The sequence below is a fragment of the Wyeomyia smithii genome, chromosome 2 (assembly GCF_029784165.1).
Source record: "Wyeomyia smithii strain HCP4-BCI-WySm-NY-G18 chromosome 2, ASM2978416v1, whole genome shotgun sequence".
NCBI classification, from domain to species: Eukaryota; Metazoa; Arthropoda; class Insecta; order Diptera; family Culicidae; genus Wyeomyia; species Wyeomyia smithii.
Genome location: NC_073695.1, coordinates 43,054,673 through 43,071,170, shown reverse-complemented (window position 1 = coordinate 43,071,170; position 16,498 = coordinate 43,054,673). Strand labels below are relative to the sequence as shown.

Genomic DNA, 16,498 nt, shown 5'->3' with positions numbered 1-16,498 from the left:
TGAGACAACGGCATCGCGATTTACGACGCAAGTAAGAAAGAGATGCCAGATAATTGTTTACGAACTAAGCACGTGCGGTAGTGGGTTGAAGCTGACAATATTTATAGTGCGCTTCGGGCAGCACGCTAGGTCAAAACTAGGTCAAAATCGAGCGAATAAAAAAGGGTTTTGACAGCAGAGGTGAGCAATTCGCTATAAGTAGCAATGGGTAGCAGCAGTAGTGGCATTAGCGGCAGCTGATAGCAAAGGGTGCTGCTGGTAGCTGCAGCGGGTATCAGAAAAGGCAATGGCAGCAGCGGCAGGTGCAATGGTACTTCCTCTATTAAAAAGCTGTTTTTGTGTTCTAATGAAAAGCTGCCGTATTTTGACCACACACAAACGATTTCTGATGCTGGCAATTTATGTGCTGTCAAATTTTCAGTGTGAAAACAGTTTTTCACTCTGTTATCAGGAGAATTTATTATTCCCTCATAAATAAATTTCGATTTATTTTTGAAGAAATTGTGTTAATCTGACGGGTGGTCCATTATTTAGGTTATTAAAGCGAAGGTTACTTTACCCTATAATCTTACAAACCTGCTTTGTCAAAAGCAAAAAAAAATCCTTTGAGATCAAACTGGAAAAAATGAAAGATTAAAGTTTTTTTGCCCTAAGCCAGCTCGGAATGCATAAAGATTTCAAAGATTTAAATGAAGTTTTCTCGCAATCAAACGTGACGGACCCGACGAGCAGTAACTATGTATCCTTTTGACGCACTTTCGAGTTGGTTAAGGGAACCAAATTTCACAAAACTGGTTGAAAAGTATAATCTTCTATATTTTTCTAGGTAGAGCTTTGAAGAAAAATTTGTATTGTCCAGTGAAATCATATGAAGAGATTTTCGATTGTTTGGTATTCATTCATCCTAAACTAGTAAAAGTATCTGCAAAGTAATAAAAAGAGTGTTGTAAAACATCTATGAAATAAATTGCTGCACTGAACAATCATCGGAAATTGTGTAAATTCTCAACAAACATATATTTTAAAGGGACGACTGATAAATATTTTAATTCTAGATTTTTGATTGACATTGCACACAAATTAATAACTCGTAAGTTCCGATATATTCGAAATCATAGGAAAAACAGAATTTTGCTTGTAATTACTTCTATCCTTTAGCAGTTTAAAGATAGTTTCGTCTGAAACGTTTTGATAGAAAGAAAAATTCGTTAGTAATAGTTAAAAGTATGTATGAAAAAACGACTCTATTCCTTTTTTCCAATCCAGCAATTTTGTGATATGAAATTAAAATTTATAATGCTTTTTCAGTGACCTATTTGTTTAGCCATCTCAGAACTTATTATTTAAACAAGAAAAGTTGAAATGAAATAGGTATATGCGCATGCAAAAGTGTAATTAAATCGAAATAAAGTTGTTCGGTGACGTTGCTCAATGTGTACAGATTAAAAGTAATTTCAATAGTGTTTTCAAAATGAGTTTTATTTGTTTCTAGTTTATTGGTTTCAACGAATGAATGATTGAAAATCCCACCAACTAAAATAAACCCTTTAACTAAAAACAGAACTACTAATCCTTGACCTATTATGCCATGTCCCGCGTGCAGTTAATTCATAGTTTTTAAATACATCTAAACTTTCTTCGTCAGCACCATCATAAGCCTCGTCATCCTCCCTCAAGCGATACACTCTACACTGTTAAGCCAAACAGAACTTTCGTCTGCCGTGCCATGCAAGACACGTTATATTGAAGTTTCAACGGAATTATGTCGACGATATCTTCCCTTTCGTTTCTCTTTGTCTAACGTTAGCCAACCAGCCAGCCAGCCAACAAACCGGAGTCAGTCAGCCAACCGACAACGTACAGAAACATGTTGGTTATGTTTCCTACGTTTGCTCCCGGTTTCGTCATTCTTCCGAGGCACCATGAATAGGGAAAGTCTTATTCAAGCCAAACAAACACACGCCAGAATCCACCGAGAGTGTGCAATCGGTATTGTCTTGTGCACTGCTTTCCCTTCGCCGTTTCGTCTGAATCTAGGTTATGGTTGTGGAATCCGGCAGCAGGGGAGCTTTTTTCCCGAACATCAGATGCAACAGTGTCGGCTTAGAGCTCTTACTCTTGCAGGTACTCACGGTTTTGACAGTCCGGTTCGGGCTCCTTCCAGCGGGCATGCGCTGATCCACCCAAATAAGCCGATTGCTCGCGGAGAAAACTTCAAATCATCATCTGGAAGCTTTGCGCTCTCTCTCTCTGTCGTGGCCAACAGGACGACAACAGGAGGCCACTAGGACGACTTTCGGCCGCTGCTATTGAATTGATCAGTTTAATGTGATACCGTCAGCCCGTTCGGACGTGGTTTTCTTCCGTGGTGTCCTCGCGGTACGGTTGTTCCGACCAGTGTGTGTATGGTCTATACCACATCAGCTGGGTGTGCTTACTGTGTGAGTTTTTCTTTCGGGAAATCTGTTCGCCCAATTGGCCCATTTTGGGTGCTGTTCACATTTCCTAGGATGCTTTTTCCAACGGTCCCGAGCGGAACAAGCAGAGATTAATTTCTTTTGAAAATTTGCCAAAAAGGTAGAGGCGAAAAAACGTGTCGAAACCACATCACGGTGCGTAGGACGACGACGTGTGACGGAACGCCCCTATAGGAGGAAGTGTCTGTCGGTTCGGTGTGGTGGCGTTAGTAGGCTCATACGGATCATACAAGGATACGTAGCGCTAAGATATGAACGTAGCGCAGGTAAAAGAAGGTGTGTGAGTGTATGCCCGATTTGCATTAAACATAGATTTCTGATTAACGAAAGTGGCGAAGGCAGCAAACGGCGGTGGGAAGCGAGCTCCGGTGCCAATAAGAAGGAAATATTTACGGGTCTCGAGCCGGGAACTCGTTAGGAAGCGTGATTCTTCCTTCATAAGGTGGTTCGATCGAATATTCTGTGCGTTAGGAGTGAGTGTGTAGTATTTTTTTTTGTTCAGTTCTGCTTGCTCCTTTCACTTTCTTCGATGACTGAGAAGATACTGAAGTCGCGAAGCACGGTGCGGATAATCTGAACCAGGCGAAGAGTAAACTGGAGAAAGACTGCATTTTAACCAACGGGGGACCAATTACCGAAACGTTCCAGCTGGCTCGATGGCGGAGGCTCGCTAATGGTATTTACGATTCTTTTTCGATTTTTTTATGAGATTTTATTCTACTGCTGCTTTTGGGTGAGTTTTTTGCTTTAGGGAAACACTCGGCTTGGTTAACGAGAAACTTTTGTTCCATCAATATTTACTGCGACTGTTTTTACACGCGCAAGTAGCGAATGGGAAAAAGTATGAGAGGATTTTTTTTATTTGTGTTGAAAAATGAAAGTGGTGGCATGCTAGGTCACATGATACTATGCTCACGGCATGACACTGGAGAAGTACCTATAGAAGCTTTAGTACTATTTTTTAACGGAAGTCAAATATGTCACAGTTTAATAGTTTTTGTGGAGTTTTATCTGAAGCTTCAAGTTAAAATGTCGTAAAACCAATTTTTTTTTAAACCTTATAGCATTTTTTCCTGTCGAGTTGAGTATTTGGACTGTGGAGAAAATAGCAACTAATTCCGCTACGTTCTTTTTCAAAGGAAAAAAAACATCAAACAATAACCTTAACTGCACGCCACAAGGCTAACAATACACGAACCCCTCCTCGGTGAAATACCGCGAACGGATCATATTTAGCTTTCCGTTCACGCGAAACGTTCAATTTCCACTATTCTTTCCGGACTGCCGGAGGGAGAGTAGCTAATCCAACCGCAGTCAGTCCGTGCCGCAGCACGAAGCAAGAGGCAACCGGCCCCGGGCTTAGAAATGGTTCGAAACCGAGCTTGAATGAGTGGTTGTTTGGGTCTTGTTGTGTGGAGAGAATGAAAAAAAGGAAATTACTTCATACTCGTGTCGACATATTACGAGTTTTGAAACATATGGGGGGGAGCAGAGGGCAATTAAAACGCTTTGCCATAATATTTCCGATTGAAATTCGCCACTTGATTGAGATGTTCTACTACAAAGTTCAGACTGCGGTTATTGATACAATATCAATTTCGCACGAATTGGCTTAACGGAAGAATAGTGAACTAACATTAAGCTCAAATTCTTACACACGCGTCAACTTTCATGAAATCTGTAGGAAAAGCTGTAGTAGCACAAAATTGACGAATAATAATTTCTATAGCTGTGGTGAATTTCTCCATTATTTGTTAGTGGGATTTGGGTGAAAAAAATTACACATTAATCTTGTTTATAGCGAAATATCAATTATTTCTGACGTACAATGGAAGAATTTTTGGAAAACAGAATTTTTAATCGAATATTAGGTGCTTGGTAATAAACATTTTTTTTAAATATGATTTTTGTTATTTTTCTAAAACTTTCGGTGTTCTTATTTGGTTCTTTTAGTAAAGGTTTGCCCAATTTGCAGTTTAACCGGTTTATTCTGGTCAGTCTGGAATTAAAGCGGTGTAAATTCGTAGGATTAATTTCTAGTATTTTTTTGATTTTTCAAATTTTTAATTTGGTGCAATTAAAATTTAAAGAATAACGATCGTTTAATAATGCTAGATGGGACGTTGAATTAAACTCGTTCAATCAGCTCCGAGTTATCAACATTGATTCCCAGAAGATCAAAAATAAACAAACGTTTACTGCAACGTTACTCCAATTTGTCAGATTGGGCAGTTGTAGGAGGGCGTGTTCATAAACGAGACAGATATATTCAGAATAAGCGGAATATTTCTTAATTGATTGATTTGTGTAAAATGATATTTCAAAGCATCGAATTAGTGTTTACTCTTGCATATAATTATTGTCAAATATTTGTAAAGCAGAGTTTCGAAACCATATTACCATAACGACACATGGTCGTTTAGAAGCTGATTTCACTGTCGATTCTTTCGAAAGTACGGTACTTAGTTGAGCCTGGACAATTACGGTCAATTAATACGTGTCTTAAAGCTTGTGAAATCCTCACGCCTTCCATGATTAATTTTCCGAGCATTACTTCAGCAGGAAGAGGAGTGTTAATTCTTTTCTTGATTGGATTATTTTGGAGGAACACCGAGTAGCACACCAAAAGCTTTGAGGAAGAGAAAAATTTGAAAAAATTATAGTCGACTTCATTACGTCAACCAGCTTATTAAAATTTCCTGCAAAAACCAATCGAGTAAAGCTACAATAACGGCGGTATAATCGCTAGTCATTAACGCCGACTTCGGTACCACATCGATATTCAGCCGCTCAATGTCCTCCAACGATCGCTTCGAGTAGTGGCCCGACGCCAAATCTGGCCAGAACACCGTGTCTTCGCCCTTATGGTATTTCTTGATGAACGACGCAACTTCTGGCAGGCACTTCGTACTATAAATTTCCCCGTTCACGGCTAGCCCGCAGCGAAAGCAGAGCGGCTTTGACATCCGCCTACTCGCTGATTGTCAGCCACAGCAGCACCTTCTTGGGAAACTTGGTGTGTGAAATAAATTTCGTGGGAGAAGTGAAATAAAAAGTACCCTACCAATCGTTGCCATCCAGGGTGAGACCTATCGTCGTCCATCACCACTGCCACGTCGCGATTCGCCGGGAAAATCAACTTGAGCATCTTATTCAACCGCTGTCGCTGCGTCATTGCCTGCAGCTCAGAGACCAGTGTACGGGACTGCCGCTTCCTGACATGTATGTCCATGTTCTCCAGATCCTTTTTCACTGTTTTACCGCATGCACCAACCTCCCGGCCAAGTGCACGCAGCGATTTAGCCAGTTTTCTCTCGGTCTTCCTCTTCAGCATCATTTGAAGCTTCTTGTCGCTCGAAGTCTTTGGCCGTCCGGAACCGACCTTTCTTTCGATGCTCTGATCGTTGTCCAATAGTGTCAAGATGTTGTAGATGTCGGAACGGGCATACCCGGCGTCCACAAAGTGCCGCACGATGTCCGTTTTTGACGTGGCGGGGTACCGTTTTTCGAACGCGCACACTTCTGAACGGAGTAGCATCACTTTTTTCGTCATCACAGTTAGAGTTTGACTGATAGAGTTTTCATTTTTTTTTGCTAACTCATGGGTTACTATGATTGATGATGCATAACTAGTTTCGTCAGTGCGATTAAAGGTAAACCCATAAAAAATCGGCAATTTTTGTCCATTCTTTAACGGAAACGTTATGTTTGCAATTCACCTTACAGATTTCGAGTATTTCGTGTCAATACACATGACGCCTAGAGCTGTTTAAAACATGTTTCCTGCCCTAGTATGGACAATTAAAATCATTTGATTGATGACTCTAGAACAAGTGACAGATGTAGAAGAACATTAGTTTTATATTTGGTTCTGTGGTTTGTAATCAGAACAAGTAGTAAACGGAGTGTTATTGCTTGGTTTCCCTCCGGTTTATTAAATAGTGTATTGAAAGATCTTTGATTGCTAAGAAGTTGAAGTGCTAGAAGCTGCAACCATTATTATAAGAATCGAAAAAAAAAACATTTTATATGAGCTATTCTATGACTGTAGCTTAAATTCGTTATCACCACATATGTGACCAATAATTCTCATCTCTTTCTATCGAATTATGTTACATCCTATTATAAATTTGAGGGCCGCAGATCAATGAGCACCATTAAACAACCTAAATTAATCCACCTAGCGGTCAGACTCAGCCTTTCTCATTCAAACTTATCATTTGTAAAAATAGATTTACATGAATGCTTAAATCCAATAAAGGTATATTCACTCTTTGGGTTCTAAAACATTGATGTTGTTATTAAAGTATAAAATAAGAAATTTAACGTAATGTTAGTGCTGAAGAAATAGCGAAAAAAAAGAAATGGCTCTTAATTTCGAACAATTTAATCACGAGCGATACCGGGAACGTTCAGATAGTACGATATCACATTTAAATCACGTTGAGGCCATATTGATTAAAGCAGGTATATTGTTGAATAGTCTTCTTAATTCATAATTCATCAGTTAAACCTTTACTAGCCCGTTCATCTGAAATCAATATTGTTCAAATCGGTTGTGTAGTTTCTGAGATAATGAAGTTTCGTGATTTTCTCATTTCGATACATTACAGACGAAGTTACAGTCCGATTACAGCAAAATTCAATAGGGTGTTATGAGGCAGCTAGACCTTTCATTTGATACGAATTCTGTGGAAATCGGGTCAACCATCTCTGAGAAAAGTTAGTGAGTCCAAGTAGTTTTCGGAATATGTTTCTTTTCATAGCTGGATTTCACATTTTTAAACATAACAGGCAAAGTAATAATCCGTTTGCAAAAAACCAAAATCATTGGGGTCTTATGGGGCAACAAGACCTTCCATATGACACTGATTTTATGAAAATCGGTTCAGCCATCTCTGAGAAACATGAGTGAGATTAAATAGTCTCCAGAACACGTTTCTTTCCATAACTTATGAACCACAAGTTTAATCTTCATAAAATTTAGGTCGCCCGTTCATTTGAAACCAACTTGTTCAAATCGGTTGTGTAGTTTCTGAGATATTGATGTTTCGTGATTTTTACATTTTGATACATAACCTTTACACTAGAAATCAGATTACAATAAAATTCAATAGGATCTTATAGGGCAACTAGACCTTTCATTTGCAATTCATTTCATTGAAATAGGTTCAGCCATCTCTGAGAAAATCGGATGAGATTGGGAGAGCGTCACACACACACATACACATACACACACATGCAGAAAATGCTCAGCTCGTCGAATTGAGTCGGATGATTTACGACATTCGGCCCTTTTGAGCACTTTTCTACCTTTAGTTTTTGCAGTGATATCTATATATCTTTCTATATATCTTTCTAGGAGAAAGGTAAAAAGTGAAATGATAGATATGAATTTCAATTTCAACTTCAATCCCGAGCAAGGCCGTAAACATTAAATTAGTACAATATCAAATTTAAATGATGTTGAGGCCACATATTTTGATCGTAGCCACACTGCCCTTCCAAGCATAGTTGTCCCAGCGTGCATAAGGTTTGTGTAGAAAATGGTACTACTATGATTGGAACGGCAGTACAGTTTTGAACAGTCTGCGGGTCACGCTTCTTTCTATAACTTTCAAACCACATGTTTAAACATTATGAAATTCATTGTTTAAGGGTTTAAAAGCCCATTAATTTTAATTCAACTATGTTCATAGCTTCTGAGATATAAGAGCGTTTTTCACATTCTGACGCAGCGCCAAAACTAAAAGTTTGATTACAATGAAATTCAATAGCAACCTAAGCGGCAAATAGATCTTCGATTCGACACCAAGATAGAAAGAATCGGTCAGACCATCTCTGAGAAAAGTGAGTGCGAAAGAAAGGTGCACATACACACTTACACACCCACACACAAACTTATACACTTATACATGCATACATGCATAAATGCTTGGTTCGTCGAACTGATTCGAGTAGTATATGACATTTGGCCATTTGGATCGCTTTTCTACCTTTTAATTAGCCAGTGATCGTTAGGAGATAGTCAATATTTTTACTTTCATTTTGTGATTTCACATTTTTATGAACAACGGACAAAGTTACAATTCGTTTGCAATGAAATTCAATAGCAACCTATGGTGCAACTAAACCTTTCATTTGACACTAATTTTGTGAAAATCGGTTCAGCCATCACTGAGAAAAATGAGTGAGTTTAAACAATCTCAGGTTTACTTTTCTTTACATAACTTTTGAACCATATGTTCAATCATAACGAAATTTAAAAGTTAAGGGTTCTGGAGACAGCCCAATCATTTGAAAGCAGTTTTATTGAAATCGGTTGTGTGGTTTCTGAGATATTGATGTTTCGTGATTTTTACATTTTGATACATAACCTCTAAACTAAAAATCCGATTTCAATGAAATTTAATAGCAACCTATGGCGCAACTAGACCTATCATTTGCAATCAATTTTATTAAAATCGGTCCAGCCATCTCTGAGAAAAGTGAGTGAGAAAAAAAAGTTGCACATACACACACACATACACACTTACACACATACATACATACATACATACATACAGAAAATACTCAGCTCGTCGAAAGGGGTCGAGTGGTATATGCCATTCGGCCATTGGGACCACTTTTGTACCTTTGGTTTTTCCAGTGATTGCTATACCTTTCTAGGAGAAAGGCAAAACAAAATGATCATAAAAAATGATTATAAAATTTTCATTTCAATGAAATCACATGTAGTTTGAAAACAAATAAACTCTACATTTTATCATCTATCTCTTTACTTTTAATTGTCATGAACTTCTTATTCATAAATTACCTCCTGTTATTCAAGGCTTCCCGTGAATTAGTTAAAGCCTGTTCCATAGGCGAAAAACTCCGAATTGCTTCATTCCAGTAGGCAGGTCTGTCTTTGATCTCATCGCTTTACGAGCATCTGCCGCGGTAAAATCTTTCATTTCGGCTTCTCGGCCTGAACTGTTTAACGCGGGGATCAAAGCGAGCGCATTCTTTGGTTTAAATCACCTGTTTCAAAATCCAATTCGAGAAACGCATCGAAATAAAGTTAGCACCTTCTACAAAATTATTTTTTCTCATCGTTTTTGTCATATATTTCAAGAAAAACCGATTTTTGTTATATACCTACGGCATTTTATACCCTCTATTACTCTAACAGTATGCTCAAAATTTTGGCAGTTTTTTCATTTTTATCAGTTTTTGTTCATACAGTTCTGGAAAGGGGTATTAAAAAAATGTTAGTTCTTTCCGATCCAAGAACATCGATAGCACTTCCCTTGGAAAGGTTGTTACGGTTTTCTTCGACTGATTTTTAATAAAACATCTTAGTAAATTATGCCTGTATTGAGCACAAAAGGTTTGCACATACTCAAAGTACATTTTCGAAACAAAACAATGAAACTGAATATTTCGCGCTGCCATTTCGATTCCAACAGTTTCATTTTCGTTTTCTGGTCTCCGGGCGTCATCCTGGTTCCAGAAGCACCAATATTAGAAACCGGAAGATTCCATCTTCAAAAGTGGCGTCTGGAGTCGAGTTTTGGCTGCTGTGCATCGACCCTATCATTTTACGCTGTTTACGGGAAAACCTGGTTGAAATATCTGCTAAATTTGTATGGGAGACATTCCTCCCCTTCCAAAGTACGGAGGAGTGCCAAACCACCATAGAAATTTGTGTTTGATTTATATATAAGAGCCCACCCATCCAGAAGTGAAAGGGGTGCCGAACCACCATGAAAATATTTTTGCCTCCAAAACCTCAACATGCCAAATTTGGTTCCAACCCAAGTAACAAAGCTGGTTTTATCAAAGGTTTATAGCGCTGTTTTAACAGTATTAAGTGCTTTAAAACTTTGATAAAACCAATATTGTTCTAGGGAATTCTTGGTTATTCCTCAAGATATGCAGTAATTTGTGTTTCATGTGAAGGAAACCCCTGTCTTCCAGAAGAGGGAGGGGTGTCAAACTATTATGGACATATTTGTTACCACTAAAAACATTCACCTTCTAAATTTGATTCCATTTGCCTGGTTAGTTTTCGAGATGTGCAGAAATTTGTGTTTCATTTGTATGAGACCCCTCCCTCATAGAAGAGATAGGGGTGTCAAACCAGTATGGACATATTTGTCACCTCTAAAAACATTCACATGCCAAATTTGGTTCCAATTAGTTGGTTAGTTCTTGAGATGTGTAGAAATTTGTGTTTCATTTGTATGGAACCCCTCCCTTCCAGAGGAGTGAGGGGTCTCAAACCAAATAGGAACCTTTCTCGGTCTAACAAATCTCTACATACAAATTTTCACGTTGGTAGATTCTGTAGTTTCCAAGTCTATATAGATCAGACAGACAGACAGACAGACCGGACTGCATTTTTATACGCATAGATATATTTTGCATTGAATATTTTTGAAATTTTACCTTCCGAATTAACCTTCGGAAAGGCTCATTTTAAAATAGATACAAGTTTTTTGAAACACGTCCAGGAAAAAATCTGTGCATGTTTGCGCATTTATGATGCATCATGATTTTATTCCTGCCAGTATGTGAGTCATTAACCACACAAGAATAATTGAGAAAAAGCACAAACATAAAATTAAAACCAGATAATCCTATTACTAGAAAATCTTATATGCTAGAGGCAAATTTTTCATCTTCGCTGTCGAATACGAGCTGCAACTAAAACTAGAACTGAAACTAACGCCTGTTTTTTTGACGTAGGACTACGTCTAACCGCACTATATCAAGATACATTTTGCGGAAAACCAAAACCAAGGTGTGACGTTGGAATGAAAGATTTCAAACGGTAATACTGATGTAATCACATGACGGTTTACAACAATCAATATGTCTTTGAAATGATAAAATGATGGACAAATTTGTGATTCTTCAATTATCATTATTACTTCATTGTTAAACAGTGAAAATTGATAAAAATTTTCAAGGTCAAATTTCCACGAGCAATGTACCAATCACATGCGAGCACACCTGACACAGACTTCATGTGTAGACACCAGCTGCCCGTTATGACAACCTCTATATCAGTGGCAAAAAAAATTTACAGAATCTTCCCGTCCCAGTAGGTCAACAACTAAAATTTGCTTCTATGAGCCAAGACTATTTTGATGTCTTGAAAGTGAAGCTTTTTCGGAAAGTTCGTGACAACCTCCTCTATTATGCCTTGTTCAGACTACGCCGGATATCACCTGATATCGCCAGATGATATCGGATATCACTTCGAGCGTTCACATTACAGTGAGCTAATATGATTTGACATTTGCTTGGAAATTGAAAAAAGAAAACAAAAAAGGCAATGGGATTAGGATAGAGATGTCAGCTAGTTGGCTCGCACCAACGCAACTATCATATGCAATTGTTAAAATGTGCGGCATGAAAATAGCAAAAATATTTCCTTCCTTGTTTCTCGCATGCAACGTGAATTGCGAACTTTGTAGGGTTGCGTCAAATGTCTGTTGGCCGTGTTGCCAACTGCTGGAAATGTGGTTATTATTCGTTTTCGAACATGATATCCGCGATAGCATGTAGCCGAGGTGATATCCGTTGACAGCTCGATAGTATGGGATATCAGGTATCTGGATGGTGATATGGCCTTGATAGCACGAATCGCTTAATATCAGGTGATATGCGGTGTAGTGTGAATGGGGTATTAGACAATTAAACGATCTGCTGTTAGAATGTTATTAAAACTGATGTCTTGAAAGAAAACATGCTGGCACAGGTCACAGTACTGCACCGAGCCATGAATATAGTGCTGGTCGCTCGTCGTTAGTGTAGTAGAACCAGGCTTCTTCCGTTCTCTTGATTTTTGCTCAAATGTACTTCTCTACCTGGCAAACCCCTTGGAGAACTCGACTTTCTCTCACACAGAGTGAGTAATTATCCACATTTAGGCGTAGAGTATTTCAGTCGCAGAGTCCCTTTTCACTTTTAATCATCGCATGTGAGGGGTGAACATTTGTTTGCTCTCTCAGTTTAAGAGATAGTAGTTTTCGTTAGTTTACTCGTTAGTTCCTCTACTAGAAGAGAAGTTGGCCAAATATCAGAACATTTAGGTTCACATTGAAGCCACATTCTAACCGTTTTCGAATTTAATATTATTCACAAGATTCACAACTCACCATGGGTGCGTATTCTGCAGAAAGTTCGATTTTATACTGTTTTTGCCGCACCCCAGAGCGATGAGAACGGTAACGCAATGCTCAGTTGAATTTATTTTGCTTTTCTTGTTTGCGCGGATGAGCAATTTACAAGAGTTTCACTGGGTTTTTGCTCTGTCAAATTAGGAGTGTTTTTTCGTCAGAGAAACTATTACTCTGCGCTCTCTCTACAGCAGATGGTGTGATGCACATTGTATGTAAGCTCAAAGTTTTTAGGAGGTAAGAAAACTGTTTTCTCATTAAGATGAAGATGAGCAAAACAAAGCCTGGTTCCAACCTCTAACTAATAACACGTTGATCTGTTTCCCTTACATGACGAAATCGACGCCTCGTTCGCCTCTGATGACGCCAAGGAGAAAAACAGACAATTTCAGACATTATTCTAAGTTAGCATACGACCTAGTTTACCACCAAGGATGGGACCCGATCTTCACTAAGGTTACTCTTACCAAAGTTAGCATCCCGAACAGGTAAAGATAGGGACGTTCTCGGAAGAAGTGACAGGTCGCAGCAGAGCCTTAAGTAACACTAAAGTCTAAATTTTCTAGTCAACCAGCATTTTTGAATCAATTTACCCATTGAGTAACAAATGCAGGTGCTTCGCCAAATATTTTAGTTTGAAAAAGTGCTCCTTCGAGCAAAAGATCTGGGAACCCCTGATCTAGAGTTATAACATTTTTACATTTATTTTTTATTTTATTTTTACAATTTGAAATTTCTTAATTTTCATCATTTGTTTTGAAATGTGTGATAACTTTTTCACCCAAATTCTTCACTAAACATACATCATCAAAATTGATATTTTTCAAAAACTGAAACAGATAGAGAGTTGGTGTCAGAAAACGAACTGTAGAGCGGTTTTAAGGGTTTAATTTGATTATTCCTTTTGATTCGGTTAAGGATCAATGATTTTGATTACGTTTTTTGTGAGACAACATTAGAAGACAATTGAAACAACATCACTTTAAAACATTTTTGCGTCCTTAATATGAAATGTTGTATTGAAAGAAAATTCTCTTAACCTTCAAATAAATACAATAAAATTGCTTCAAATGTATACATGTAAGTTTACAGTCACTTCAAGAAAAAGCATTCAAGAAATTTAAAAGTTGGATAATTCTGAGAAGATTAACGTTAGGGCATATGCATAGCGGAGTTTTTCTTCATCAAATATGGCCCTCTATCGATCTCTCAAATAATCCCAACAAGTAACTCATCCGTAATCATAAAAGCGCTCACATTGTACAAAATTTATGTGAAAAATTATGTCTCTAAAACGCGCACGTTTGAACGTGGCGCGTCGAATGTTATAACCGATCATCCTGAAACCCGAAAAAAAATTGATTGAAAAGAAAATTGCCTATTTGTACAAACAAACAGACCGCCAAATTTCCATCCGTCTACCGACTGTAGGCATTCAGCTCTCTCGGAGGCAGGGCAGCTTTTTTGGTAACAAAAACAATAACATGGCACAAAAGCCCCTGAAAGCCGCTCTGAATAACCCTACCGTAATGGGCAGCTATAACACGGGCTTCAAGGCCCAGCCAGAGTTCAACAGAGGAAATTGATAACCAGCTCGAATAAATAAATAGGATTTTCTAGCCCACGGGGACAGATGGGCGAGGCTCGTGTGCAGCAGCGGTGTCTCGATCGATCATTGAAAATTCGATTTTACTTTTTGTAGCTCCCTAGTACGAGTGCGAGTAACATCAGAAGGTCCCCTGGGATTTTCTAAATCCAAAAAAAAACAAAAATAAAAACGCTTACATGTGTGTAGTATATTGTGATCAATGTTGGCAAGTGTTGTGCTTTTTATTCGCGTTCGGCCGGAAGTCAGGTTTTATATTTGCATGAAACAGAATAAAAACATATGCATGCCGGGGTTAAGAAAAATACCGACTAAGATAAAAGCAATTTTATTGCGGCACCACACACGAACGGTTTTATTGATTAGTTTTTGTTACGGCAGAATCGTTTTATCCAGTAAGGGGTCGCTTGTTTCTACAAATGGTTCGCAGTAAATTTTATGGGAGCATAAAAAGTTTGCGAGTCAGAATCGTAAAGGTCACTAGTCGAATTGTTGGTGGAGTTTCGATTTAGGCAAATAAATTACCAGCAACATACGGTTAGTTCGGCGACAAATTTTTGTTCCTCCAGAACAGAGACCAGTTCATCTTTAAGATGATACGGAACAAACCGATTGAAGAACTCTACTTACCACTCACAAACAGGTTCTAGTATCTGCTTACCTCGGGAATTCCCCGTAGAGTACCCTTCAAGCGAGATACCAACTCCCTAACAATGACTATACGGCGATGCTCACCTGTTAAATTAATAGGGGTCTTCACATCGAGCTCGTATACAAATACCCAGCCGTAAACCGTGTATCTTCCGTTACTCGTCAATGGAGGTGAGTATTTTTACGGCTGGGTATTTGTTTACGAGCTCGACATGAATACCCATAATGATTCCTTGCGATTTACACACTTTCGCCTGAACGTGACGCCACTCATTATTTCGTTTTTTTTTTAGCCGTCTTTTTTTGTTGTGCTCTTGCGTGGAAAATCCCGTAAGCCGACAAACGCCCACGTTCGGCGGCACAGCCGGTAGCAAATAGAAAAGTCCTAACGACGACGATGACTACGACAACGAGAACGTCGATGGTTAGACGAAGAAGAATTGACTTGCCGATTGGAGTGCTCACGTCAGCACAGGTGTCAGAAGGTGTCTGTTCCGTTGCGGCCGACGAATCGAATCAGACACTGGAAAAAGAAATTATCAATGAACGAGGAGAAAATAACGGGAACATCATTACCGAAATTGTTTGTTCTGCTGCCGGTGGGGGTGGGAGGGCCGTGAAAAGACTTTCCGCCATGACTTGACAGCCGTGGCAGGCTTCACGGACGGAACCAACCGACATCCGGTGCCTACTGTGAGGCAGCACATATGATGGAAATCGATTTTCACCCCGTCGTCACCGATGCGGGCTCACCCGAAAAAAAATGGGAATGTCGGAATGGTAAACTGGATTCGTTCGATTTTATCACGTTAATGAACCCTTTCATGGCAACACCAACGGGTGCCGCTATTAAGTGGGATTGACTTTGATTTGGCATACGGTTGGACAGTGTTTTATTTGTTCTCACTCCACCCATGGATCTAGTGTCGAACGAGCAATGGAGTTGGAATAGTTATACGATGCCACCGACTGGCAACACATTCGGAAATATGCGGAATGCATCAGTTGAATTCAATTATTCAAAACGAAAGCGATTGAATTTATTATTAAAGCCATCTGGGATTAGATGCATGCTCTGGATGCCTCGGTATTGTTCCGATTTTGATTGTGCAACCACATTCGAGATATGACTGCAAGGTGAAATAGTCCACTTAGATCTTGAACAAACCATTTCAAATTGATATATGATGAGGGATTTCTCCTGGAGAGAAATGTATGGTAAGTTTAAAAAAAAATCTGTTCATTTACAACCAAAATGTTTTAGGTTCACGGCTTAGTAGTCTCTTCGATTCGAACAACATCGCAGTTCATTACAATAATAAGGCTCATGGGTTCTGAAAATGCTGCAAGTGAGTGATAGAAGTTGAATTGAGAACCTAAATTTATATACAGGGTGATTGGTTCTCTGTTGGGGGTGTTACAGGCGCTAAAAGAGGGCCACATTTGATGAAAGAACTCATCTACACATATGTCCTAACGTTAACCTACCCGAAGTTATTCATCTTTTATATCTCTTGGATACTCTTCCATAAAGTAGCTGTAACTCTAAGTGTGTACCACTTAGAGCAATTCTAAGGGTTTTATGCTGCATG

General features: G+C 38.8%; 1 protein-coding gene across 1 annotated transcript in view; it reads left to right on the top strand.

Moving 5' to 3' along the window:
* Nucleotides 1-2,311: 2,311 nt before the first annotated feature.
* Nucleotides 2,312-16,498, top strand: part of LOC129721924 (acid sphingomyelinase-like phosphodiesterase 3a) — a 208,316-nt gene continuing 194,129 nt past the window's right edge. Inside the window, exon 1 of the mRNA XM_055675038.1 lies at nucleotides 2,312-3,153. The gene's annotated coding sequence lies outside the window, so the exon portion shown is untranslated. The remainder of the gene's footprint in view (nucleotides 3,154-16,498) is intronic.